General features: G+C 42.0%; 1 protein-coding gene across 1 annotated transcript in view; it reads right to left on the reverse strand.

The window, feature by feature from the left end:
• Nucleotides 1-26,101, reverse strand: part of fgfrl1a (fibroblast growth factor receptor like 1a) — a 209,562-nt gene that overhangs the window by 105,929 nt on the left and 77,532 nt on the right. Inside the window, exons 2-3 of the mRNA XM_079499303.1 lie at nt 24,100-24,271; nt 22,029-22,233 (exon numbers count right to left, since the gene is read on the reverse strand). The gene's annotated coding sequence lies outside the window, so the exon portion shown is untranslated. The remainder of the gene's footprint in view (nt 1-22,028; nt 22,234-24,099; nt 24,272-26,101) is intronic.

Raw genomic sequence — 26,101 nt, forward strand, 5'->3', positions numbered from 1 at the left:
CTATAAGGAGCCATTATTTACTGCTTTCTCCAGCGACAACAAATGAACCCAGCATGGGCCCATTAATTTGTAATTAGAGGATAGAAAGGGACACATATTTTAGTAACAAGTTCCTAGACTCGTCTTTGCTAGCAGGGAATTGCTTATTGTTTTCAGGTTCATGAAGCTTTAATCAGCATTATGTTATGGATAGCTACTTATTGTCTCCACCAGGCCGAAGGCATGGGGAGAGAGTATGTTTTGCACTCCGTCCGTCCGTCCGTCCGTGAACAGCTAATCTCTGGCACCGTTAACCCGGTCGATGCCAAATTTTGCACAAACACTCCCTGAATGCCAACGATGAACCTCTGCCCCAAAATTTCCAGAACGGCCTGTTATAGCTCAACCAGGAGGGCGACTTTTGAAAAACACATTTTTGGATATTACTCTTCCAGATTCTGTCCAAAAATCCCGTAAAACGTTACACACTATCTCTATAGTCATGTGTTCAACATGGATCTGTCCGATATTTCATATTCCATCCTAATTGGCTAACATTGGCTTTCAAAGTTTGCAGGATTGGCCCTTTTGAAACAAAAAGCCTCAAATCGTGAACGCAGCATGCAATTTATGTGAAATCTTTCACAGACTTTCCTACTAGGCTGAGGAATATATCCCACCCTTTTCACATTGGCCTGTTGTAGCGCCACCAACAGGTGGATTTTTACAAAAATCATCCAATTGCCATCAATGGTGTAAGAACAAATGGCACCCTTTTCACATTGGCCTATTATAGCGCCACCAGGAGACCACAACCTGACCACATAGTCCACTACTTTGTTACCTACCTTACTAGTTTCATTGTAGCACATAGCCTACTTATAAAATAATAATTCTAATAATGACTATACTGTCGTTTATTGCTTAACAGTACTTACTCCAATCTTGCAATTTTTTAAGCTATGCCTATATTGCAGTACGTGTAGCAAAGTCAGAAGTACAATTTGTCATTGTCAAATTGCACACGTTACGCAGTGAAATTTGTTCTCCGCATTTGACCATCTCTTGGAGCGGGGGGCTGCAGTCGTGCCGTGCTCGGGAATCATTTGATTAGTTGATTTGACCCCCCCAATCCAACCCATTGATGTCGAGTGCCAAGCAGGGAGGCATAGGGTTCAGACACGAAATGTTTTTATAATCGTCATGGGGGCCCGCCCCGATTCAAGTACTCTTGTGTCCCCGGTCCCCCCACGTTCAGAACCAGCGGTCTATTGTTTGTACAGAGAAGTCAAGCTAAAACATAAGAGTTACCAATGGCAGCAGTCCAACAAATAATTATCCATACAATGCCAATGTGAAATATGAAGAACTACATATCACATATAGAGAGATGTTAATGGGTTAAATCAGAGTATACAACTCCATATTCAATTTGTACAATCAGACTTAAATCAACACTCAGGGCATTGCAGTGTGTCATCGAAGAATTGAGACTAGGCCTATACCGTATTCAGTAGTTTCTAAAAAATATATAAATATTATTCTCTCTCTGCATTAAACGTTTTGAAAAAGACACAAATAGTAAAACCACCCACTCATAAAGCACATGATACATTGAATAGAACACATAAAACAGAGGTAATATCCAAGCCATATAACAATCATAAAAGCATAAAACCAAGGGTAAAATAATATCCAACACCTACCACCTGCAGGGATAATATTGGCAGCAACACCCACTAGATGAAGTGCTCCATCTCACTTTGGCTGGCGTTTAGCCTCTATTTTTCAGTTCAACAGTTGCTTGCTTTCCATCTCGTTTATTAGATTGTGCCTCGGTGAGAGACACGGGTCCTGTCAAAGACGATCAGCATGACCTGCTCAATCGTTGTAAGTCACGCTGGATTAACACTTCAGCTAAATGACTGAAATATGCCTAAACGTAAATAATGTTCTCATAATGTTATATAATCCCATAACCCCTGATGGGTACCGGAAAGAATAAGGCATTAAGTCAAACACTATTCTGATGTCTAAATTAATACAGCCAACATTCTGAATATAGCACTTCCTCACGGCAGTGCAGCAAATGATTTAAAATCTAAGCTTCAGAGAGAACAATGCACGCGCGCGCACGCACGCAGGCACGCACGCACTGACTTTGGCTGCCATAATTATGTTTGTCATTATTTTGTTACTTGTCTACTTTGCTATTTGGTATATTGTAAAAGCTATTATTTATTTTGGAATTTAATTATGTCATTTCCGGTTTCATGACCATTATATGGTGTCAAGTCAGCATGGCTGACAAGCATTGGAGGCTTCCGTCTGAAGTGGGCAGACGGAAGGTTTGTTTATTGTATTTGGTTATGAGTCTAATTGATCGATTGTGTTTCTTTCCAGTCTGGGTTGTTTTTGATGTTCATATGGGTTTCATTATGTATGCGTTTCATGTGTTCTGTTATTCTGAATCTGAGAATAGTTTTTTTATTGTTTATTTATTGTTTCTATTTGTCCGTTGGCTTTGGAGAGAGTTTGCACGAAATAAAGCCACCAGTATAAAGACTCAGCTGACTCGTTCTTGACATCAATGGGAGTGACACACAACCATCAAATCTAGCCTTGGGGGTCTGTAATATCTACCACTGGCAGTTCACACAGTTCTTGTGTGGAGAGACAAATATATAGTTTATTCAATATTTAATGTGGAAAGCATGCACAAAATATGATATTCTCCTCTGATCCAGGTTGCTGCTGCGGTGAATTCTTCTTTGCAGAAAGTAATTACCAAAGGTTTATCTGGACTATAAATAAGATACTGTGTGTGTGTGTGTGTGTGTGTGTGTGTGTGTGTGTGTGTGTGTGTGTGTGTGTGTGTGTGTGTGTGTGTGTGTCCGTCCACACCAAATGGACACCCAGCTCAATACTACCATGAGAACCATAACCGGGACTATTCACTCCACACCACTCTCCTGCCTCCCAGTATTATCCAACATAGCCCACCCACACATCCGGCGAGCAGCAGTCTCTCAAAGGATGCTTCAAAAGGTCAAAGACTCTCCCCACCTGCCAATCCATGCAGATATATTCAACCCACCCACTGCTCGACTCCCATCTAGACGACCAATTTGGAAGAACCCCCCACCAGCTGACTTCACCATCCAATCAGCTTGGAAAAGGGAATGGGAGTCCAATGAGGTCCCAAACAAACACCTGGTGTCAGACCCCAACCAACAGGTCCCTGGCACCACCCTCCCAAGGAGACAGTGGTCTGCAGGACATGGCCTCTGCTTGGCCAGCCTTCACAAATGGGGCAGTAGCCCAAGCCCACTGTGTGTGTGTGGTGAGGAACAAACTATGGAGCACATCATTGGAGTTTGCCCTCTCCAAAGACTGGAAGGAGGATTAGTCAACCTCCATACAGCAGAGGAGGCAACCGCTTGGCTTAAGGACTTTGCATTCGCTAAATAAAAAAGTGTGTGTGTGTGTGTGTGTGTGTGTGTGTGTGTGTGTGTGTGTGCGCGTGCGTGCGTGCGTGCGTGCGTGCGTGCACACGTGCCAAACTTTAAGTATCTGATCCCAGTTTTCTCACAGACTAGGCCTTTCTGAGAAGTGGTGCTTATCACTGGCTCTCAAGGGTACCCTGTTTATCCCCGGGAAGAAAAAAAAAGATGACATCAAATGAAAGCAGAGCAAGGGATTATGGCGGGATGTGTTGGAGTGGGATCGACAGCCACTCAAAGCTGGATGGCCAGGTAGGAGGGTATGTCTCCCATCTCCTGTTAAGGTGGAAAGGCGCGGAACCAGAAACATAAGACACTGGGGGAAAGATGTGCGGCGTATGAGAATTGGATTGTGTGTGCGCATGCGTGTGTGAGATTTGGCATAGAATCCCTGGTTCTTATTGAGACAATTTTAAATAAACCGGGATCAGGAAGAAGTTCAGAATGTTTTTTCCCACTGGATTCACACAAGTTAATCTGTTGTCATTCTTAGAGTTATTTTAACCCATTAAAACCGGGAAAGCATCTGTTGTCATTAATTTTAACTACTTTAACCATTATTTTATAGTTTGGCTAGAAACATTATGTTTATCAGAAAACTGTAGATAGACATTTTTAGGAATCAGCCTCAGGTCTTACTTGAACACTGTTTTACTGTGCAAGTGTCTAGTGTTTTGTTTAGTCTGGAAGAGGAATAGGCAACTTTAGGCACCATGGGTGTCATCATTGCCAAAACGGAGGGTAATCACTGGCACACTGGCATACGTGTGAGAGAGAGGATTTGTGGTTTAAAATAAAATATATTCAAGTAGCCAATTAAATGAAGTCCCTTCACATCTGTATGCAAATTACATCCTGCAAATAATTGTACACGTTCATTCAAACTCTGAAATCTGACTGGGTGGGGAGGGTAGTCTGGGAGATAGGGGCGGTTACTGTTCTGAGACTAATGATCATTATGATCATTCAGTAGAAAAAAGGTTCTTATAATTATGGACAATAAAAATCAGTTACAAATATTTTATGTTGATATGGTGTCATAATTAAACAATGTTTATATGGCACGCTGACAATCAAGAAAATAAAAACATGGCACATGTAAAAAAGGTTACCAAGCCCTCGTCTGGAACAACAACATGTCACTTTAACATTCTATTCACTTTAACAACCTAAACTGACAGGCTCCCTGGAAAACAGTGTGTTGGGGCAGTGGTGGTTCAGGGGTAGAGTGGCCGGATGGCAACCGCAAGGTTGCCAGTTCGAACCCGGGCTCCCCCAGAGTTAGTGTCGAAGTGTCCTTGAGCAAGACTCTGAACCTCAAATTGTTCCCGATGCTGGTGCTGGTTGGTGCCTTGCATGGTTTCCCCCGTCATCGGTATGTGAATGTGTGTGTGTGAATGTAATGCACAATCTATGTAAAGCGCCTTGGTTAAAGGCACTTATAAATGCACCATTTACCATTTTAGTCAACCCATGTTGACTATATACAACCCATGTTATATATATATATATATATAACGTTAGCACCCACATGTTTTCCCAATTGAATCTGACACCCTGGTCCTCAGGTCACTATGACGATCGATACCTGGACAGCTGTGAAACCAATGTTTCCAGACACATAAGCATAAATAAATCATTCATGTCATGGCTCAGTTATTGACAGCTGGGAAAGTGGAAAAACTGAAACAACATAGAAAGGTATGCATACAGTAGGCCTACATGCGTTGATAGGAAAATGTGCTAGTGTGCCCCCATGGAACATTTGATAAACTCCATTACATGCACGTATTACGCACAATGCAGATATACGGTATACGACCACATTCAAATAAAACGTTTCATGCTCACATTTCTCGGGATCATTAACATGGTGAGAAACTCCTACTGGGTCTTTATGTGCGCTACACATGTGTACTAAAATGTCCCTCATTGCACTTTTAATCACACAGCAGATAAAGGGCGGGATGGTCGGTCAAAATAAATAATTACAAAAAAAAAGTTAATGAGGTTTTTCCTGCTCAACACCTCTGGAGGCAAGGGTCCGCTAAGCAGCTATGTCATTATCCAGGAATTAAACTGGGACCGTTGCTTTGCTGCGCTATCAATTTATATACTATAATTGCATGCCCGAAATTGTTTCGTGAAAACAAGGCAAGCCGAAGAGATGCATGTGTAGGTGTAACCACCTCTTTCCCTTCCTTTGCAGTCCAATTTCCTGTACAGTTTGTGCGTTTACGTGTGTTTAATGCCAAGGCTTTGTTTTTGCAGGTGCATTTGTTCCGCCCAAACTTTAAAAACTGGAACAACAGCCACAAACTATAGTCCCGAGAGAAGCAATACCTGAAGTAACGCCCTTTAGCAAGTGGAAGACTGTCCTAATGGTATTTTTAAAGCAGCCCTACTCTGCAATCCATCATGGAGATAAGAGATCTGAGTGTGTCCGCTCATACTGACTCGCCGTCATCCCAAACGGAACCAACGGTGCACACACCGTGCATTAAGTAAGATGCTGGGAAATGCTGCATAATGAAGGGCAATTATCTGTAATACGTGTCTGCAACAGTTTGATCACAAATAATGCTGGGCTTTATCAGCCTTCGCTGAAGAAACGTAGTTATAAGAGAAGAGGATGCAGCTATAAGCCTGATTCATACTTCGCCACATGACGGTGTCATACATGGAAAATAGCCAATCTACAAGCTCACAAAGCATAGCATCTGCTATATAGTAGGTCTGCTATTTTTGGTGTGCAACTGTCTTGCGACGGAGCATAAATTAGGTTGTGCTGCAGCCCAGGTAAATGGAAAAGGATTTGTTGGAGATAACGTCATTCAAAGGAGGAAACCTGTCTCAGCTTCTGTTCAGTCCTGAGAGTCAAAGTGCTCTGAAAGTGGCTGATAGGACTTGAATAAGCTCCACTTTGCTTCTCCCTGTAGATAGAAGGTGTTCCGTGTGATGACCGGTATAGTGTGGTTTGATTACGGCTTGCATGTCATTCTTCCTCCTCTGTGCCCTCAAGTACCTGTCTCGCTACTATCTAAATAAAACAAAAACGACCTCCCTTCTCTGAATTTGTGTGGAAATGGGAACAGATAGATAAATGACAGTATAGTAATAAATGTGCAGCCTTTTCTGGTGATGCCCAAGTAAGGGGCGGGTCATTTTGCGAATGTACTGATTGTTATTTTTTAGGGGCGCTAGCCCCTCCTATATTCAGCTATTGGCTTAGTGTCTATTATTGTCTTACAAACATTAAATTCCCATTGACAATGAATGGATAATTTTACATCATAGTGTCTGAGCAAATAGGCATAGTGTCTATTTTACGTCATGACGATGTACAATGATAAGAGCTCCCCTCACTTCACGCAGGTGTGATTCTTTTTAATGCATTCATTGCATAAATCAACTAGAAATGCACTCTGTCGAGGTGCCACTAACTAATGTCTATTACAACTGCTGTTCTAAATCCTTTTCGCGTAACGCATTATTGACCTTATACCAACCTTGAAACGTACCTTAGTTACGTCACCATCAACAGCCAATAAGGGACCTCCATTCTTATCCCGACATACATACACAGCCGATCACCAAACGTACCTTAGTTACGTCATCAACAATGGTGGTCCCTTATTGGCTGGTGGACAACACCGACATATATAGATACTTATTGTATTGGCTGGTGGACAACACCGACATATATAGATACTTATTGTATTGGCTGGTGGACAACACAGACATATATAGATACTTATTGTATTGGCTGGTGGACAACACCGACATATATAGATACTTATTGTATTGGCTGGTGGACAACACCGACATATATAGATACTTATTGTATTGGCTGGTGGACAACACCGACATATATAGATACTTATTGTATTGGCTGGTGGACAACACAGACATATATAGATACTTATTGTATTGGCTGGTGGACAACACCGACATATATAGATACTTATTGTATTGGCTGGTGGACAACACCGACATATATAGATACTTATTGTATTGGCCGGTGGACAACACCGACATATATAGATACTTATTGTATTGGCCGGTGGACAACACCGACATATATAGATACTTATTGTATTGGCCGGTGGACAACACCGACATATATAGATACTTATTGTATTGGCTGGTGGACAACACCGACATATATAGATACTTATTGTATTGGCCGGTGGACAACACCGACATACGTACAGTACATATACTTATTGGCCGGTGGACAACACAGACATACGTACAGTACATATACTTATTGGCCGGTGGACAACACAGACATACGTACAGTACATATACTTATTGGCCGGTGGACAACACTGACATACATACCCAGCAGATTGCAATACTTGCACGCTCTGCTTGCGCAAGTAATTAACTCATTTTGACAGTCCTAATGAATGACATACTTTAAATCTATCATTTCCCCCTGTGAAGAGAATTGTGTTGTGACGTTTGAAAGTTCGTTCTTGGTTGTGACACTCGTATGAACTATGAAGTCAGTAAGTCACCATTGTGACATAATGAGCAAGATCGCAGCAGAAGGAAAGCACTTTAAGAGAAGCTTAAGTGGCGTGCACAGATAGACACTAGGGGGTGCTAGAGCATCACCTGCCTTTGCCCTCTGGACAGCAATGTGCCCTTTTGAAGAAAAAAAAACGTTTTCGTTTTGTACAGTGTACAGTATGTGGACCATGGTGACATTGATCAATTCTAGATAAAAAAAAACAATCTTCTAATATATTATTTATGCACCAAAATCTAGGGGAAAGGGAAAAAAGGGGATATTTTCCTTCAGCTTCAATTGATATTTCTCCAATATTCTTCATGGGTGACTAATGTCTTCACAGAATTATTAATTTTTTGTACAGTATGTGGACCATGGTGACATTGATCAATTCTTGATAAAAGAAATCTTCTAATATATTATTTATGCACCATAATCTATATATCTCACACTATTAAGGCAACCGGCCAGTTCCACGCGCTGCAAGGTGCCCTTTTTTCACTTGAGCACCTGCCCCTCTAAATGTCTGTGCACGCCACATTGGCAGAGTTGATAATTTCCTCTCACAGTGGAAGAGAATGCATAGCCTATTATAAGGTTAGCAAATTCCTAGTTAACTGTGACACTAATTTGAAGTTCACATAATCACATAATTAATGAGAGAGCAAGATAAAGAGACGAAAGAATACAATTTGGAGAACAATTAACCGAGTGCACTTTGTTTACAAAATCCTGCTATGTACAGTGTTGCTTCTACACGTTTCATAATATACTGGTATCCTATTGTTCAAAAAGGTTGTAGACCATCAGTGTATGAACTACGCCAGATGTTTGATTAAAAACAATTGACAATAAGAGAAGACTGGGTGTGTAAATTCCCATGCTGATGCCAGTCAGAGTACTGTGGCACCCATGCAGTCATGCAGTCTTTCCACTGAAAATCCCACTGAATTGGATGTAACTGATTGGACGAGTGGGCCGGCGGACAGTGGATGTGTCAAAATGAATAATAGTAATAATAGTAATTGCCTTTCGTACAGTATGTATTTATTTTATTTAGTTTTCCTTTGTTGCATGTTTGAGGGAAAAAAGTGGATATTTTCCTTCAGCTTCAATTGATATTTCCCCAATATTCTTCATGTGTGACTAATGTCTTCACAGAATTGTTTTATTAGGTCTGGTCGTATTTTAAGCAATCTCGTTAAACAGAAAACAACAGTGGTGGGAGCAGTAGAGGCAGGGCTGGGGGTCAGACAGGGATGGGGTCCGCCCACTTCTCCCTATGCATCAGCTCTTGATGTAGTGTTTCTGCATTAACCGCGTTATAACTTGGACGGGGTTGATGCCAGCCAGCCAGGTGCATACTAAAAATCACACCCGTGTGAAGTGAGGAACTGTCTGGACAGACAGACAGACAGACAGACAGACAGACAGACAGACAGACAGACAGACAGACAGACAGACAGACAGACAGACAGACAGATGAATGATCAATGGCTCTTGACACTTGCTCTAGCAGTCTAGCCTATCTCCCTGTTGCTGCTGTGACACCTGCATCTCTGCATGGGGATTAAATGGTGCTTGTTAAATTACTTCAGAGCTTGATAATAAGCATTGATCATACATTTTAATCAGCTGTGTGGAGGGAGATCTTGTAGAGCAAGTAGGTAGATTAATATGACTTTTTGATTTCTGTCAGGTCGTGTTCCCTTCCACATTATTGTTGACTGAATTGATCCCTCAAATGAATTGAGTGACTGGAAGTGATGCCCATAATTGACACATCACCTTTTCCTTAGTAAGCACCTTGGGAAACGTGTGGCTAAACGCCACAGCATAAAAAACATTATAGAATGAATCAAATATTATCTTTGTACTTCCTCTGTTGACATTTTCGATTGCCAATTTATCAACACAAATCCGAGTAGACTCCTTCCTTTTCAACAAGGGAATCACAGACCTTGTTTCAGGCTTTCTCCTTTGTAAGAAAAAGCCTGGGAATGAGGTTAATTGTAGGAGCCGCTAGTGCCGTGGTTTACCACATGTACATTTGTCTTCGTCAAATTCCTGACCCACTGGTTGAGAAACCAGGCACTAATACTCATGTCCTCAGCTAACACCACATTTCTGCATGGACTACCTAATTTCACCGTCCCAACATTTGGAAGAGACCTAGTACGGAGAGTGGTTGGTGTACACAGTAACGATCACAGGCCAGATTGGAACCATAATGGCACAATCACAATGTACACGCCTCAGCTCATCCGCTCACCCACCGGGACGGCCAGATGAAATGCATCATTTGCTATTCAAATTTGAACGAGGCAGGCCATCTATACACCAGCTCGTCTCCAACCATATAATCATGGACATCATCAGGTCTATGAATGTAGATTAGGGTAATGAATTTCAATCTCATAATCTTGTTTAGGAAATACCATCGGGTGCAATAAAGGCTGTAAGGATGAAAGCATGGTGCTGTAAGCATTAAGGCTTTAAAAAAAGGCTTCATGTGGCCTTGGTCATGTTCTGAAACTACGTACAAAAAGAATACAGTGATTGCTATCAAAGGACTTTCCCTGATGACGGCTTAACCGCCGCAACGTTAGTTTCGTGACGTCTTAATCTGCTGCGTCCTAAATAAAATATTGGCACTTTGGTGTGTGCTGCCACTTTCTTGTTTTTTCAAGATGACCTCTTCAATTTTCTCCCATGGGCCAGCACCGCGACAAGGACTTTGGTGTGCGTAAGCATCTTTGTGCATAGTGCTATCAAAGGAAGCCAGCTGAACCCCCTGTACCAATATTGCACCAATCCTTAATAGCCCTTCGAGTAACAGGCATTCGGTAGTCAGTTGAAAAGAAGCATCCAGTGACTTCATGTGTATTGGATGAGACATGTGCTTGTCTACACCCTCCCTAGTTGGAACCAGCCATTGCAGTGACAGGGACTATACACATGGGAGGAAGGGAATTCGCTTAACGACTAAATTGGGAGAAAATGGGGGGAAAAGAAAGTGACAGATATATTTTGATACAATAGGGTGGCCTGAAAATGTGAAAATTACACACATACTGTACACATGCACACGCGTGCGTGCGTGCGTGCGTGTCAGTGTGTAGTATAATGATACCATGACAATGCAGCAAAAGGAGTGACTTCTGTGACATCTTATCTGTAATCCACTGCTGGCAGATGAAATTCCCCTCTACAGCTGTAATTATATTGTGTCGTGCTGCCTAAATAGATATAATGATTGATTATGACTATGCCATATGTGTTGTTACCATGCAGACTAGTGTTTTAGTAGTACACCTTAAACCGTCCCTTTCCACCCACTGTAGAAAAGAGCAATGTAAGGAAACAGAAGGGGACTATTCTCATACTTTGTCATGCGTATCTGAACAAGGCTCCAAAGCCTCTAAGGCAAATTCCACTTCTTTCCATCCATCCAATGCATTCATCCATTGTCCGTTCATCTTTCTGTCTGTCCATCCATCTACAGTATCTGTTATTGTGAATTATAATTCTAGTTAAATCTAACCTTCCTTCTAAAGTAGGCCAGTGTGTTACACTGTACAGTATGTGCATATACTGTGTATGACAGGGTACTGTACACCCATATATAGCGAGAAGTGCTAGTAGGCGAAATGTGAGTGAAATAAGAGCTGTTTTAGATGTTTCCGACCCACCAGTGTCTTTCCCACTAGTTAAATGCCAGCCTCTTATTTTCTGCCTCTGAGCAATGTGCCCGTTCACCAGGGAGCCTTCCCTGCTATCTCCTCCTCTGACGACTTCAGCGACCATGCAATTCCGCGACTGCAACTCAATATCCGTGCACTCTGCAGTGCCTGAGGGAGACAGATGAGCTCGGCCCTCCTGCTACGAGGTAGTTCTTCTGCTTTCCTGACTAGAATTCCCCCCGCACAGGAGCCAGTGGAGACACACGCTCCCTTCTTATCCTCCTTAACCTTTTGTGCGACAACACCCTTTCCCAAACTAAGGGAAACACATTTTTGGATTGCGCAACCAATTTTATAGGTCAGGGGTAAATGTCGCTTTTATTCTACAATGGTTGAATTATTATAAAATTAAATACAAAAAATCCATACATTTAAAATATAGTGAAAATACTATAAGCCCATTAAAACCAGGAAAGCAACTGTTATTTTAGATTTTATCTATATACTGTAGCAACATAAGATAAGAAAAAAATCTCAGGATTTAGAACAGTGGTTCTCAAAAATAGCAGATATACAAGTCTTTGGCCAAATACATATCAGTTCGCAGCTGGTCCTTGGCACGACAAAGTTTGAAAATTACTGATTTAGAATGCATTTGTAGAATCGGCCTCAGGTATTAAGGTGTATACTGTACAGCTTAAGTGGTTAATTCATGATGTAATTTGTTGTAAGTTTGGGTCCCATCGAGACACATTGGGTCTAGAGCTGAAAAGTTTGGGACTATGGAACGGGATGCGGGGTGCTAAGGACTCATTAACTCTGAGGCGCCATGACTCCGACATGGTGCCTGGTTGACCGAGGAACGAGGAATCTGAAGGGGTTGAATGACAGACACATGTTCGAAAGCACAAGTGCAGCAGGGGTGCAGGGAGTTGTTGAGTGTGTGTGCAGTCAACTGCCTGTCAGTGAGCGTGTACAGTACTGAATGACTGTGATCCTGCAGACATAATACTGTGGGCCAGTGGTTCTCAACCTTTTCTGGATCAGGGCCCACTTGGAAATGTTGAAAGCGTTTGCGACCCATCCTTCAGACCACTTCACTGTGAAGTGGTCAGATGGATGGGCCGCACGCATTTTCAGAGCATGTTGATTTGTGTTCTGGATTGGATCAATTGAACAAACGTCAAAGGGCAAGACGACTTTGGTAGAGGTTTGGGTTGTGTAGTTACCTTCAGAAATAATTGATAATTACGAGAATTGATAAGAATTGATAATTCAAAATATGCTCCTAATTGACTTACAAGTCTTACATTGTACAGTGGAGAGGCCCCAGAGCATCCCCTTTAGCCGAAGTAAACAAACTCAAACAGTGGTTCCTAAACATTTTAGCTCTAAAAGAGAAAGACGTTTGCATATAACACAGTGAAAATAGCAGATCTACAAGCTCACAACTCATCGCTTCGTGCTGCTTTTTGGGGAATGTTTTTTGAAAATATTTTTGAAATAATAATTTAAAAACAAGACAAAAAAAATAAAGGACCCATAAAAATGTGTCTGCGACCCACAAATGGGTCCTGAGTCCCGACCCATTGTTTGCGAAACAGCGGTATAATGTGTACAAATAACACGTTTTGTGATGTTGCTGTCAGAAACAGCTTGTTTGAGTTTAATGGCAAGTATCCCTTTGGCTTGTGGTTAAAGCCATACTCTACGAGCGTAAAAAGGTAATTCCTTTCACTTAAAAGCGGTAATACTCGGGATTACTCAGGTTTATGTAGTATATTCACACAAACCTGTGACCTTCACACCAGCAGACACCGTGCCAACGGTACGTGTGAATTGAGAGCAATTTCATTGTCACTGAAGACACAACAGTGCAATTATCTTCATCACCTCCTCCCCATCTGTGGTTCCTTTGTCTCTGCATGTGTAGGCCCTGTAGCGTGTGCCATAACCGACCTCTTCATAACTATGTGCTGCATCGACTGATTTCCCCAGCGTCTGAGGCATTTGTGGTACACAGTTCACAGTTTGTGGGCTGCATACGTGTGAGTGTAAAGATTGTAATATTGTAGGGATCAATTATTTGCTTTGTATTGATCCAAACACCGTAGCTATTTCTGTTTTTTTCCCTTCCCACACAATGGCCCGTAAAAGCAGGTGCGTGCGTGTGTGCGTGCGTAGGTGGTGGTGCAGTGCAGTGCGTGCATACAAATACTGTATGGCTCAGGCTCTACTATTGTACGTTTGCATGCCCTTCTAAAGAGTATTTTTGTACACACGACACAGGCACATGTGTGTGTGAACCTACTGTATGTGTGTGTGTGTGTGTGTACATGTGTCTACTACATGATACAGGCATCATGTCACTCCCAATCTGAGAACCCATCGTCAAAAAATAAAGAAAAAACAGCGCCCTCTTTTCCTAGAATTTGACGTAAGTCAACAGTCTGTCTTGTGTCTTGAGAGACTATGCCACTCCTGACCCCTGACAGCTGCTGCTATTGACTCTGGCACCTCAGATTGGGCGTGGTGGAGTGGGGTTGGAGGTGTGGGGTTCGGGGGGTGGACGGTGATTGGAGGAGGGAGGCATTCCGGTCAAAGTTCTGATCTAATCTGGAGGATTGCCACAAGACAAGGTCCCCATTGTAAACAGACCGGCCTGGACAGAAGAACCAGCAGTGGGTAATACAGGTGTGTGTGTGTGTGTGTGTGTGTGTGTGTGTGTGTGTGTGTGTGTGTGTGTGTGTGTGTACACTAGTGGAGCGGCCAGGCATTAGCACAAGGGTAATTGCCGTCCCTGCCGCGGGCCACCCAATGACATCCAATATCAGTGGGGAGGCCAGCTAACCATATACCTGGCCCAGAACAAGAGTGTTTTTTTTCCAGACAGCCGTGCTCAACTCCTATTGGGCTGGAAAATGGTTCATCATACGCTTGGGTCGACCAATTTTATCCTGCCTCTGCCTGTGTAGCTGCAAAAAGTTACACCGTCTTGGATTTATTAATCGTCCTTGAGATTGTATTTATACTGTATAATAGAAATATTGATATTCCATATTGAAAATGAAATATGGACTGACAAAGCTAATAGATGCCGGCTTAAGGTGGACAAGTGTTACATTTATGGATATGGTGCATTGCAGATGTGCACAAGTCAACTAAAATAACCCTAGGTGCCAAAACCAGCTTTACTAGGTTTTGTATTCCCCAGAGTACTGGATTGTGCTCCACAAACACAACGAGAACGCACTCCCAGTTACTTTACACCCAGTTTCATCATTCTATAATGACTCAGTCTGATATGTTCCAACAATGCTTTGATCTGTCTTTACAGAAACAAAGACTTTCCTTTTTTGTTTTAATGCCATGGTGTTGTGCATAGAAAGAGATGTATCATATTACTGTACTGAAGCTATCCCTGTACAGCAAGAACTATTGAAAAAAAGCAGAGCAGACATTGTAAGTACTATTATGTAATTAAAGGATAAGTGTTACTTAGCAACTTCTTTTCAGAACCAATAACATTAGTCACATCCATCAATCCATCCATATGTATTCCTGTATAAGCTCTCACTCTTCCTTTCCATCTAAAGATGGCCAGGGCTTCACTAAGCAATGTGTGTGGTCCTGAGTACCGTCTTTCTATGGCTCTATTACAGATGAGGCATCATTATCTTTCTTCAGTTAGTCATTCTTTTTCGGAAGTCTAGCCTAGTCTGATATGCAATGCATATAAATTGGTTTATCAGTTGGTTTGGTTGCCAGCATTGCAATAATCCCAGACCTCCTCTGAATCACAATTGATTGCTTTATTCTCCAAGAGTCAGAACTGAGCAGGATATAGTCTTGGTGACACTGGTACAGAGACGTGACGTTATTTGTGTAATATGTGGTTTTAGATATTTTAGATTTTAGCAGTGAGCCTAGTGTCTCTGATGTCATGGACACTAGGCTCACTTACTTCCTGAACTACATCAAGGACTGTCTAAAGAGGACGGGACGCGAAGACCGTACGGGCGACGCCATGTTGCTCCATGGTGCTCCATGGAAGGAAAGAAACATGCGCAGTTGAGACCAAGGAAGCTGAACGCGGAAGTGTTGGCTGCATATAGCCCATTGCGCATGTTTCTTTCCTTCCATGGAGCAACATGGCGTCGCCCGTACGATGCCATGTTGTCTTCGCGTCTCGTCCTTCTTAGACAGTCCTTGAACTACATGTTGTCTCAGTAAGACAGCCCTCCCTCTATCCACAAGGAGGATCAGTGCACCAAAGCATTTTAGGCTATGGTATTAAATTCATAGTCGCCCTCAAGTCGTTTCAAAGTTATTCTGTCATCCAAGGGAGATATGCCTAAATCTCAGCCATGCTAAAGCCGTACAACCCCACGCGTATACCCGTTCGTTGGGTAAAAACCAACCTGTTCACACAGGCTTTCCCCTAGATTTATTTTTATTTGTTTTATTATGTGGTGTTATTTTATTATATTGATTCTGTGTACTGCAGTAATGCTTTTATTGTTGTTGTTCTTATTCCACCAAGTGCCTCTAAGCTGGTGTACTGCATTTTTATATTCCAATGGAAAGCACTTTGTAACTCTGTTTTGAAAATGCTTTATAAATAAAGTTTATTATTATTATTATAAATGCCATGGAGAATTCATATTATATGCTTTCACAAAGTTGCAGGGAATCTAGTGGTGCCAATATCTATGTCAGCCTAAAATATATGACAGGTGGATGCAATAAGAAATGCAAGTTACTAATTCCAGGGCTGTGCGTGTGCCAGACACTAGACACAGGTACTTCCTGCCCGATTAAATTTTCAGCGTGTCAGCATTCACCTCTTACCTTGGGGATTGCTCTATTCCCTGAGTGCCACCCACCCCACCATAATGCACCTTGTTAGCCAGAAAAGGAACCCTGAACGTTGTGCAAACCCTGCAACACTGTCAACCTCTCTGTCTAAAAAAACCTTAACAAATCACCTCAAGCATCCCCTGCCACTTTACTTCCTAATTCAACGCCAGCGAAATAAATAAATAAATAAAACAAATCACCCCTCTGTGCCCATCAAAACTGATGCATGATGGTATGATGGCTTTGCCAGATGGGGGCACTGTTGCTTTTCTCAGTTTTCATAAACCCAAGCAGGAATACCTTAAGGAGGCTATGGTATGAGGTATCTGCGGAAGACCTCTATATTTTTCCACTTTCCAGAGGCTTAATTCAAGGATGTAGGCAGAGCTCTGGTGTTTTGGGGCAGACAGTGTGCAGTGGGATGATGAAGTTCCTCTGTTCACATGCTTAGCCAAAGACCATCTGTGTGTGTGTATGTCGGTATCAGGAGAGTAAGAGTGAGAGAGGGACAGAGAGAAGGAGGTAGATGGAGAGAGGAAGGGATAGGGAAGAGTACAAGGAGGAAGAGTTTACAGTTATGCAACGAGCACTCTGCTCATAATGTAGATCGCGATCTACCAGTAGATCACAAAGGCTGTGCAGGTAGACCACATGACATGACATGTCCCTAAAAATATATATAAAAAAGGCATCTGCCACTTGAATTCAGGTGACTTGATTGATTGATATCAAAAAGGGCCTCTCAACTCAAACCCACAATGAAATACTTGTCAATAAATGTCAGTAGCATTACAAAGTTTTATAGGGAAAATTCCAATTCCATTCCTCCCCTCTATTTCCCATTCCAAGTGTGTTTGTCTTATATGCAATGCCAACGCCATTATTCCAAAGCCCCCTCAGGTACATTCTTTGCATTGTTTTGTGTATACTGTAGATCTTGTTGAGCTGGTCATTTTGAAAGTACTGTAGCTCTCAAGTCAAAAAAGTGTGGGCACCCCTGACTTATACCCTATAGTTAGTTGACTGCGACCCCCCCAGGGATCTATACTTGGTCTCCTACTTTCCCCCCCTATGCCAAGTCTCTTCGTCGACAATTGCCAATCTGCAAGCGTTGTGAGCTTGTAAAAGCGTACGGATGTAGAGCTCCTATTTTTGTTGAATGTTCGTCTGTTTTCACTGAATGTTCAGCTATTAGACTTTCCCAGAATAGGGACGCTAGGGTTCATGTGGTTAAAGGCTTCTTCTGTGAGCCCAGTAGAGAATGTATGATTACACTGGAAGTCTCTAGCTTCCCTTCATGAAAATAACACAAATACCACACATGCATGGCTAGCAGTTGTATAATCCCCCATCATCGTTGCTTTGTGAGGAAAAAACTAAACAAGGTTAAATGAATTAGCAAGGACTGATCCTTCAGTATACATTTTAGTGTTGTGCCAGTAATGGCATCTGGCCCATGAGTCATGTTTGGAAAGGCACTCAGGTAATCAGCTCAAGTGATCCTGTGTGGCTACACAGACTATTAGTGACAGTTAATAGCCAAACACAAGAATATTAGTGTTTTTTAATGAAGGCACGTTCTTGGAAATGCCATCATGTAGCCCATATTACGTCTATCTGCGATTCAAAATAGTGATGCATTTAATCCCCCCACACCACTCAATCAGAAAACTAAAGTCTGCACTTCTGAAGAGTCACTCATTGTCTCCGTCAGGCCGAAGGCGTGGCCGAGACTATGTTTTGCCCCCTGTCTGTCCATCAGTCCATTCGTCCATGGACAACTAATCTTCAGCACCATTCAATGTGAAGCCAGAACCTCTGACTCAGATTTTTCACATCAGCCACAAAGTTTGCAGGAGTCGTCCGTTTTTAACAAAATGCCTCAATCATGAACGCAGGGTCCGATTGCCGTGAAACTTCAAAATTCACATATTGCATCCTAATTGGCTGAGATTGACTTCTACTACCTGGTGGAAACCTGTACTCCGAAGAGCTCATTTGTCTAGTTTGACTTCTATAGAAAAATAGAGATCTCAGATACACTGGCCCAAGAGTCATGAGGATAGTGGCCAGTAAACTCACCAAGAGCCGAGTAACAGTCTACAAGCTACAGGTCTGCAGTGTCATGGAGTACGCCTCCCCACCAACACATCTTGGTCTGCTGGACAATATTCAGAGGAAGGCCCTCAAAATAATTGGAGTTTACAATTTACAATTTAGGCATTTAGCAGACGCTCTTAATCCAGAGCGATTTACATTAGGCAAGAACAAAAAGTATGGGAATACATCACATATATAAAATGCATTTATCAAAAAACATGCGTAAGCTAAGAACGTAACAAGAACATATAATGACACTATACATATTAACTATACATATATACTATACTATGCTATACATATGATATACATATGTACTATGATGTGCTATGACTACACTGCCAGTACACCACTCTCCATCGCAAGCCTTAGCCACAGAAGACACATTTCCGCCCTACAGTCCTGTACAAAATGCACTGCCCTAGGGACCTCCCAGGACATGCTCCCTCCACCCCATACCAGGACATGATCATAGACATCTCCTGACCACCCCCTCACACTGACTGTTGAGCTGCAGTGAACCGTTTGATTGGCCAATGGATATGTATCTTATCTTACTTGGCTATTGTTCACAATTGCATAAAAAAAAAGAAAAAGATCAGTTAAGTGGATACAAGATGTCTCTACAGTACATATAAACATTACTTCACACATTTGTATACTGTACATCTCAAGGAGACGTACCGTAAGCCAAGCAGTCTGTTGGATTTGGGTGATAAATGCCACGCTCAACCCTGACACGAAGATCTCTGGGGCACCGACTCAAATCCGGAGGCATCAATCACCGAATCCCATGACAACGATTTCCTATTTGTCTGATCGGCCGTCAAACATACACGTCTCTGAGGAAGGTGGTTGGCAAGGTGATAAGTGCATGTGAGTGAGAGAAAGGAGGGGGGAAGAGCTGACCGTAGAAAATGAATGAAACTAATCTACAGAGAGTTCACTATTTGCATGGTACAATGTATGAACTATGAATGCACTATTGTGATTTTCATAGGCAGCCCATTCCTTTTGTATTGAGACAGACAAAAAAAAGCGAGACAATGCAGGAGAGAATGCTCTGGTGGGATTCATTCTTACGTCATCAAGGGTATTACTGTGCTAGAGCCAAGCACTTAACCACTATGCCATCAAGGACAAGAGATGTGTCTAAAGTTTGCTAAACAACAGGAGAATGTGTCCTGCTGATAAATAAACCCTAAAAGAGGATAAATGACGGACACCGACACATGCTGTGTATATGTCTCGTGGTATCTATTGAGGAAACATGCAGCCTCATTGTCTCTATTCATTTTGGTGTCCTTGGTGGTCATTGTGCTGGAAACCGTCAAAGGTGAGATTACAGAGAAGTCACTGCAGAACTACCCAGAAGATTGAGTTTCATCTCAATGAATGGGAATATAGAGCATAATTACATTTGCATATAGATATCTTGAGCTTTAATGATGCATGGAATAAAGCAATGTTTGAAGCATGCTACCAATATCTATAGTTAGATGAGCAGCCATGTTGGAGAAATGGAACAATAGTAAATAACTGTAAAGTTATCATTCTGCCCTGGCACAGTGGGTACAAGGGTTTCAAATAATATAAGAGTAGGGAAGGGTTTAGGGATGAAGATGTTGTTGTTTTTTTTCCAAAAAAGAGATTTCTCAGTAAAGAAAATGTATATATATAAAAAAAGATTAAGCTCTGTATTCCAATAGCAGTCGTTAGAGTATTAGTTCAATAACAGGGTCTCACCATGTCTCCAGCTCTGTAATAAACGGAACATACAGAAATGCATACATTAACACAGAGTATCTTATTGTGTGAGACACTCATTAATGACTGTCATCTAGCCATTTCACCAGGGGACAATTTAGACCTGGGAAACCATCCACCACAATTTGTCACCTGAAAGTAATAATTTATTATTAATATAATACAATATTATTTGACCATAGCAAGAATTATGAAAAGCCAGTTTATGTAAGCCAATCACATGCGGTAGCACTGTCCGAAATGTGTAGTTCAACACATGAGTATGTGTGCATACATGGGGCTTGTGGATGATGATACAGTAAGTAACCGACCGACCGACCGACAGACAGACAGACAGACAGACAGACGGAGACAGACAGATTTGTGCGCGTCAGAGTTTTGGCAATCCTTTTAATAAAACTGCTAAATCCACAAGAGTTGAATACTATAAAGAATTCCCTCACTTCCAACTTTCAGAGAGCCCAGAGATGTGTTTTTGCTAAGGATGTGTATAGACGTCCTTTCTAATCAAACCGCAGGAGGCCTTGGACGTGTATTTAGGGCTTTTTAATTGATATTAAAAAATCAATTAAAGTCCTTGTGTTTCGTGCATGTGCGCTGCCGTTCACTTTCTTGTTTACGGTTCCAAAAGAATGGCTCGTAACTCCTAATCTAGGGAGCTCTCCATGGTTTTGACCAAAAGGACAATTAAATGTTCCGCCTTCATTTCTGACTTCAGCATGCATCTCGTTTGGAAATTGGAATATAAACGCTTCTAGAGAGACTTTAGCGTGTCCAGCGTGAGGTAGGAACGGAAGATTATGCCTCCCGGTTTTGGGGGGAGGAGGGACGGGGGGACGGAAGGGGGGGATTTTTCAGAGTAAAATCTGCCGGCACTCTAGTGCTTTTATTTTGAAAGATGCTGGCGGCAGAAGGATTTGCTCCAGTTCAAAGTGAAGTTAAAGTAACCAGGCTAGTGTAGATTCAAAAGAACTGAAAACAAGCACCCCTTTGTTTTTTAAGATGATTTGATTTCAGCCAGGCATAGATTATGTTTTGTCCCTGTCTGTGTGTCTGTCCTTCTTGTGCAACTATAGTGATCTTGTTACATTGTTACTTTTTTCTTTCTCAATATTTGTAATCAAGGTGACTTTCCCCATCACCAAACCCACTTTACCCCGTCACCTAACCCACTTTCCCCATCACTCTGACTCACTCAGTCTGCTGTCAGAGTGATGACAGATCTCCATATATGGAGTTGACCTGTTCTAACATTCCATATGTTGATCTGACCTCATCAAACCCTGTACACTCAAGACATGCTCCTTATATGGCCAGTACAGAATTCATTCTATGTTAATCTGACCCCCCATACCAAAGTGCCAGCGCTCGCCCAGCAGTCTGCCGTCAAAAAGGCGCATGCGTGCACGTGACCTTAGGCGTCTTTACTGGTAGTAAAAATATTTGGTTTTGGTTCTCCAACATTGTTGCTCCAGTAGGCTAATGAACAAAAAAAAAACAGTAAAACTGATTGTCTGGGGTAAGTAGCTATGTAGCAGATGCTCTAAATGCCCACCCTGGACCCCCATTTGGCCCTGCATGCTTTGCTGTATTAACCTGTTGAAAGTCCTTGCTCACCTCTGATTCAGCAATGACCGGTGTGGAGACTTCATCCTCGGCACATACCCAACGGTTCTTTCCGGGGCTACGCCCCCCTCTTCAATCATGTGAGAATCGACAGCTGCCAATCCCAGTATGCTGGATGGGGGCAGTGCCACCGCAGCAGCACGACAGAAGGAGCCAAGGCTGTGGAGGGGAGGTGGGGGGGTTTGTGAAAGCTCATCTGAAAGAGAGGAGGTAACCATCATGCTGCTAGTTGGCTTTGCGAGATTATTATTCATTTATTTTTGGCTCTGGCAGATTTCTGGTTTCCAGGGAAACCATTATACTACTGAAACATGAAATAAGAAAAAACTAACCATGATAATAATTTGACATTTGGTATCCTATCTAGAGCAGGGGTTCTCAACCCGTGGGTCGCGACCCCTCGGGGGGTCGTCAAATTATTTTGGGGGGTCCCCAAATTATACATTTTTGTTTTGCAACTGAATGGCTGGAAGAATGGAAATGAATTTACATTGTACACAGAGTACATGCATAAACTTTCCTTAATGATTATATCTGGTTTCAGTATTCATTTATGAAATATTTTCTCTAAAAAGTTTATTTTTGCAGTAGTTTGTATTGCAGATGTGTTACTGTAGGTACTGTAGTGTATATTGTATAGTATTAACATAACATACAGATTGGTAAAAAAATATGTTTTATTGTCCTGGATTGCATCTTTAACTAATGATTATGAGAAGAAAATATACATTTCGGCAAAAATGTCCAGGGTTGTGTTTAATACTTGACATGGTCCACTCATCATTTTCGTGTTCTACACTCTACAGTATATGTAGATTTATTTTTTATTATAATTTTTATTAAAAACATTTTACCAATAATGCAACCACATTCATTTGTAAATTGTAACCTACATGAACATAAAACGCATTACAAAATCAGCTGGAATTGCATTTTCAGGAAACCTCCCAAAAAACACAGCTTGCATCCCTCCATAGATTATTTAAAGACTTGTTAGAGGGAACAGTAAAGGATGTGTCGTGATTCTTGAAAGACTTTTGACTGTGGTGCATCATCAATAAAAGCCCTTGGCATTTTAATTTTGAAAGCCATCCAAAGTCATTAGTTTCATTGTCAACAAATTCTCCTTGAAGCAACAGGGATCCCATTTGACACCTGAGAAATAGACTCTAGAGGTGGAGCAGTCATCGTTACTGACAAGTGCAATGATTGAATTTCAAATGAGACTGCAATTACTGTGACATTCAACCCTCTTATCAATATGTGTGCCCATTCATTCTTCAGAATCAGAACACCATTTCAATAAATGTAGAGGAATGTGTCTTCTATGTGACAGTGAAGCAGAAACATTGTGTGAGAGGAACTCGCCTAGTGCAAGGGATTGTGCAAGACATACATGTAGTACAATAATGGACAGACTATAAAGTATGTGTACTGCCACTCTACATATAAAAGAAAGGCAAGCATTGCTCATGTTAAATGTGTACGCATATAGAGAACACTTATTTCAGTGGAGATTCAGGGTGCTCCATTATTCTCTGTCCACAGTACTGGCTTGTATGTATAATGAACAGCATTTTCACTTCTTGCCCAAGTGATGGGCTTTCTACAGTTTAATCCATTGCAACATGCCTGTGGTTTCCTACATGGACCTGGGTGCCAGCTGTGAATGCAAACTATCTTGGTGCATGTTGACTAGGCACTAGGGCCTGACTCATTGCAAACATGCCCACTTATAAGCCTGGGTGGACTCATTACAGTAGAACGCACAGTGGAACGAGCTGGCCCTGATGTCCAGGTAGAGCTGGTTTACCATTGTCTGGAAGGTGTGTGTGTGTGTGTGTGTGTGTGTGTGTGTGTGTGTAGTAAACATGTTCTTTCAATAGGTAGGCACTAGGCTACCATGCATGCAGCATTCCATGGAACCCTATTTCTTTGGACCAATGACTTCCTATTGATTGATCTCTCCACGTCTGGTCTGTTACTGTCACTGATTTATTATCTGATCAAGGTATGTGCTTCAGAAATTTAAAAATATGTCACTTTGTTTTGGCATCCTCACCTTTTGCAGAAGGGGTCCTCAAACAGGAAGCATGTGCTGCTGTTCTGTGACATCCTCACGGACATCATCACCCTTGAAAGAGAGAAGGCAGCTGTCTCTCGTTGTGGTCGTTGGCGAAGGGCTGGGATGGCGTTAGACTGAATTGATTGGACTCCCTTTCTGGCCCACTCTACTGCAGAAGAGAAGAGAAGCATCAGCATTACTCATGTTGATGGTCGCACAAAAGCATCCTCCAAAGCATCTGATTTATAAATGCATGTAAAACAGATAAAAGTGACAGATTTTGGGCAACATTTTGGAAGGCTGTGTAAGTGTGTGTAAATAATACACAATGCTGCTACCACGAAACCCACAAAACCGGTATGCTTGCAATAAAAACAATATTGGCCAATTACTCATAATGACAGAAGAGGCTGAGCAGCGAGCACACATGCTATAGTCAAATGTTAATGGTTGCTTTTGTTCATGGTGCTTTTCATGAACTTGCACGGACTGACCTGATTGAATTTGAGAACACCTACTTTAGAGGTCCAAGCAAATCCTTATTGATCCTTATGTAAATTCACAAAAACTCTGTGTGAGAATGGCCCAATTAGCATCTGGAATCATTACAGAGGTTCTGGTACAGACTAAGGTGCAAGTTTGCAACCATTTAATAACCACAGAAAAATACAAATATGTCAAAAGATGGCAAAAGGGACTAACAGACGGGCGCTCCAACAGGCATGGTGATATCCAGCTCTCTCACCGTGCCCTAACACCAGCCGAGTCTGATAACTGGCAGCTTTTTATACTCGCCTGGAGGTAATTAGAAAATACAACAAATACATAAATACATACTTTAACTTGCATGAAATTAAAAATATCCATGTAAGTAATGGTTCCCCACACTACCACACAACTACTACAACATAAAACAAATCCTTAGCGATTCCAAATACATATCCCCCTGCCATCCTGACTACAGCCCAATGGCACTGGAAGACGCAGAACAGAAATGTTAATTATTCAATCAAACTTCACATTATATTGCACTTCTCTATATTGCACTCTATATTGGCCCATCTTACATCTAAAGCCCAAACCACACCAAAGGGTCGGGTTGGGACTAAACGTTTTTTAAGGTAAACCACACCAATGCAACTCATTGAGTTGCAATGAGTTGCATTGGTGTGGTTTACCTTAAAAACCGTTTGGTCCCAACCCGACCCTTTGGTGTGGTTTGGGCTTAATATTTCTTAAATGTACATTTATTGCACTTATGTAAGTAAACGCCCAGGAATCAAACCTTGGGTCTGTGAAAACTGAAAAGCCATATATTAGCCACTAGCCTACAGGGGAATACCCCTTTTAGGCTAGCATTTAAGATGTTGGCTTACCAGGCGGGAGACCTGGTAGGCTGGGTTCGATTCCCGGCGTTACATTGTTGCGGTGACCCAATGGGGGTCAAAAGGGGGGTGCGGTGAAGCAGTAATGGCCAGGAGCCTCTGCCTGATGACCAAAAAACCTAATATCTCCCCTGGCCAACTTCCCATTTAGGCTAGAGGTTCAGATGTTAGCTTTTTTACGAGGGAGACCCAGGTTCGAATCCCGGGCGTTACACTTAAAGATGTATTGCACTTGCCCATCATGATTCACCAAGCATGTTTGTATCTTTCCACAGGTGGAATTCATCAGGGCTGAGAGGCCAATTCTACAATATGGGAAATCACAAACTCAAATGTTCAGTTAAAATATATTGAACAAATATTTAAAATCAATAACTGTGCAAATTATGCTGTGCAGTTACTAAAGTGCCAGCCAATGCTCTGCCAATCCATACTCCAATCAATCACTTAGGTTCAGGTTACAGTATTATACAAAGGATAGGTAACAAAGGGCCTCTTTGTTACATTGTCTTTGGTGCATCTCGAGAACTGCCTGACTGATCGACTTCAAACTTGACGTGCATATCGCAGAGGACCCGAGGGAGTGCAGTGCCCGGCATGAAGTCAGTCGGATG

The sequence above is a fragment of the Electrona antarctica genome (genome assembly GCF_951216825.1).
Source record: "Electrona antarctica genome assembly, chromosome: 1".
Classification (NCBI taxonomy): domain Eukaryota; kingdom Metazoa; phylum Chordata; class Actinopteri; order Myctophiformes; family Myctophidae; genus Electrona; species Electrona antarctica.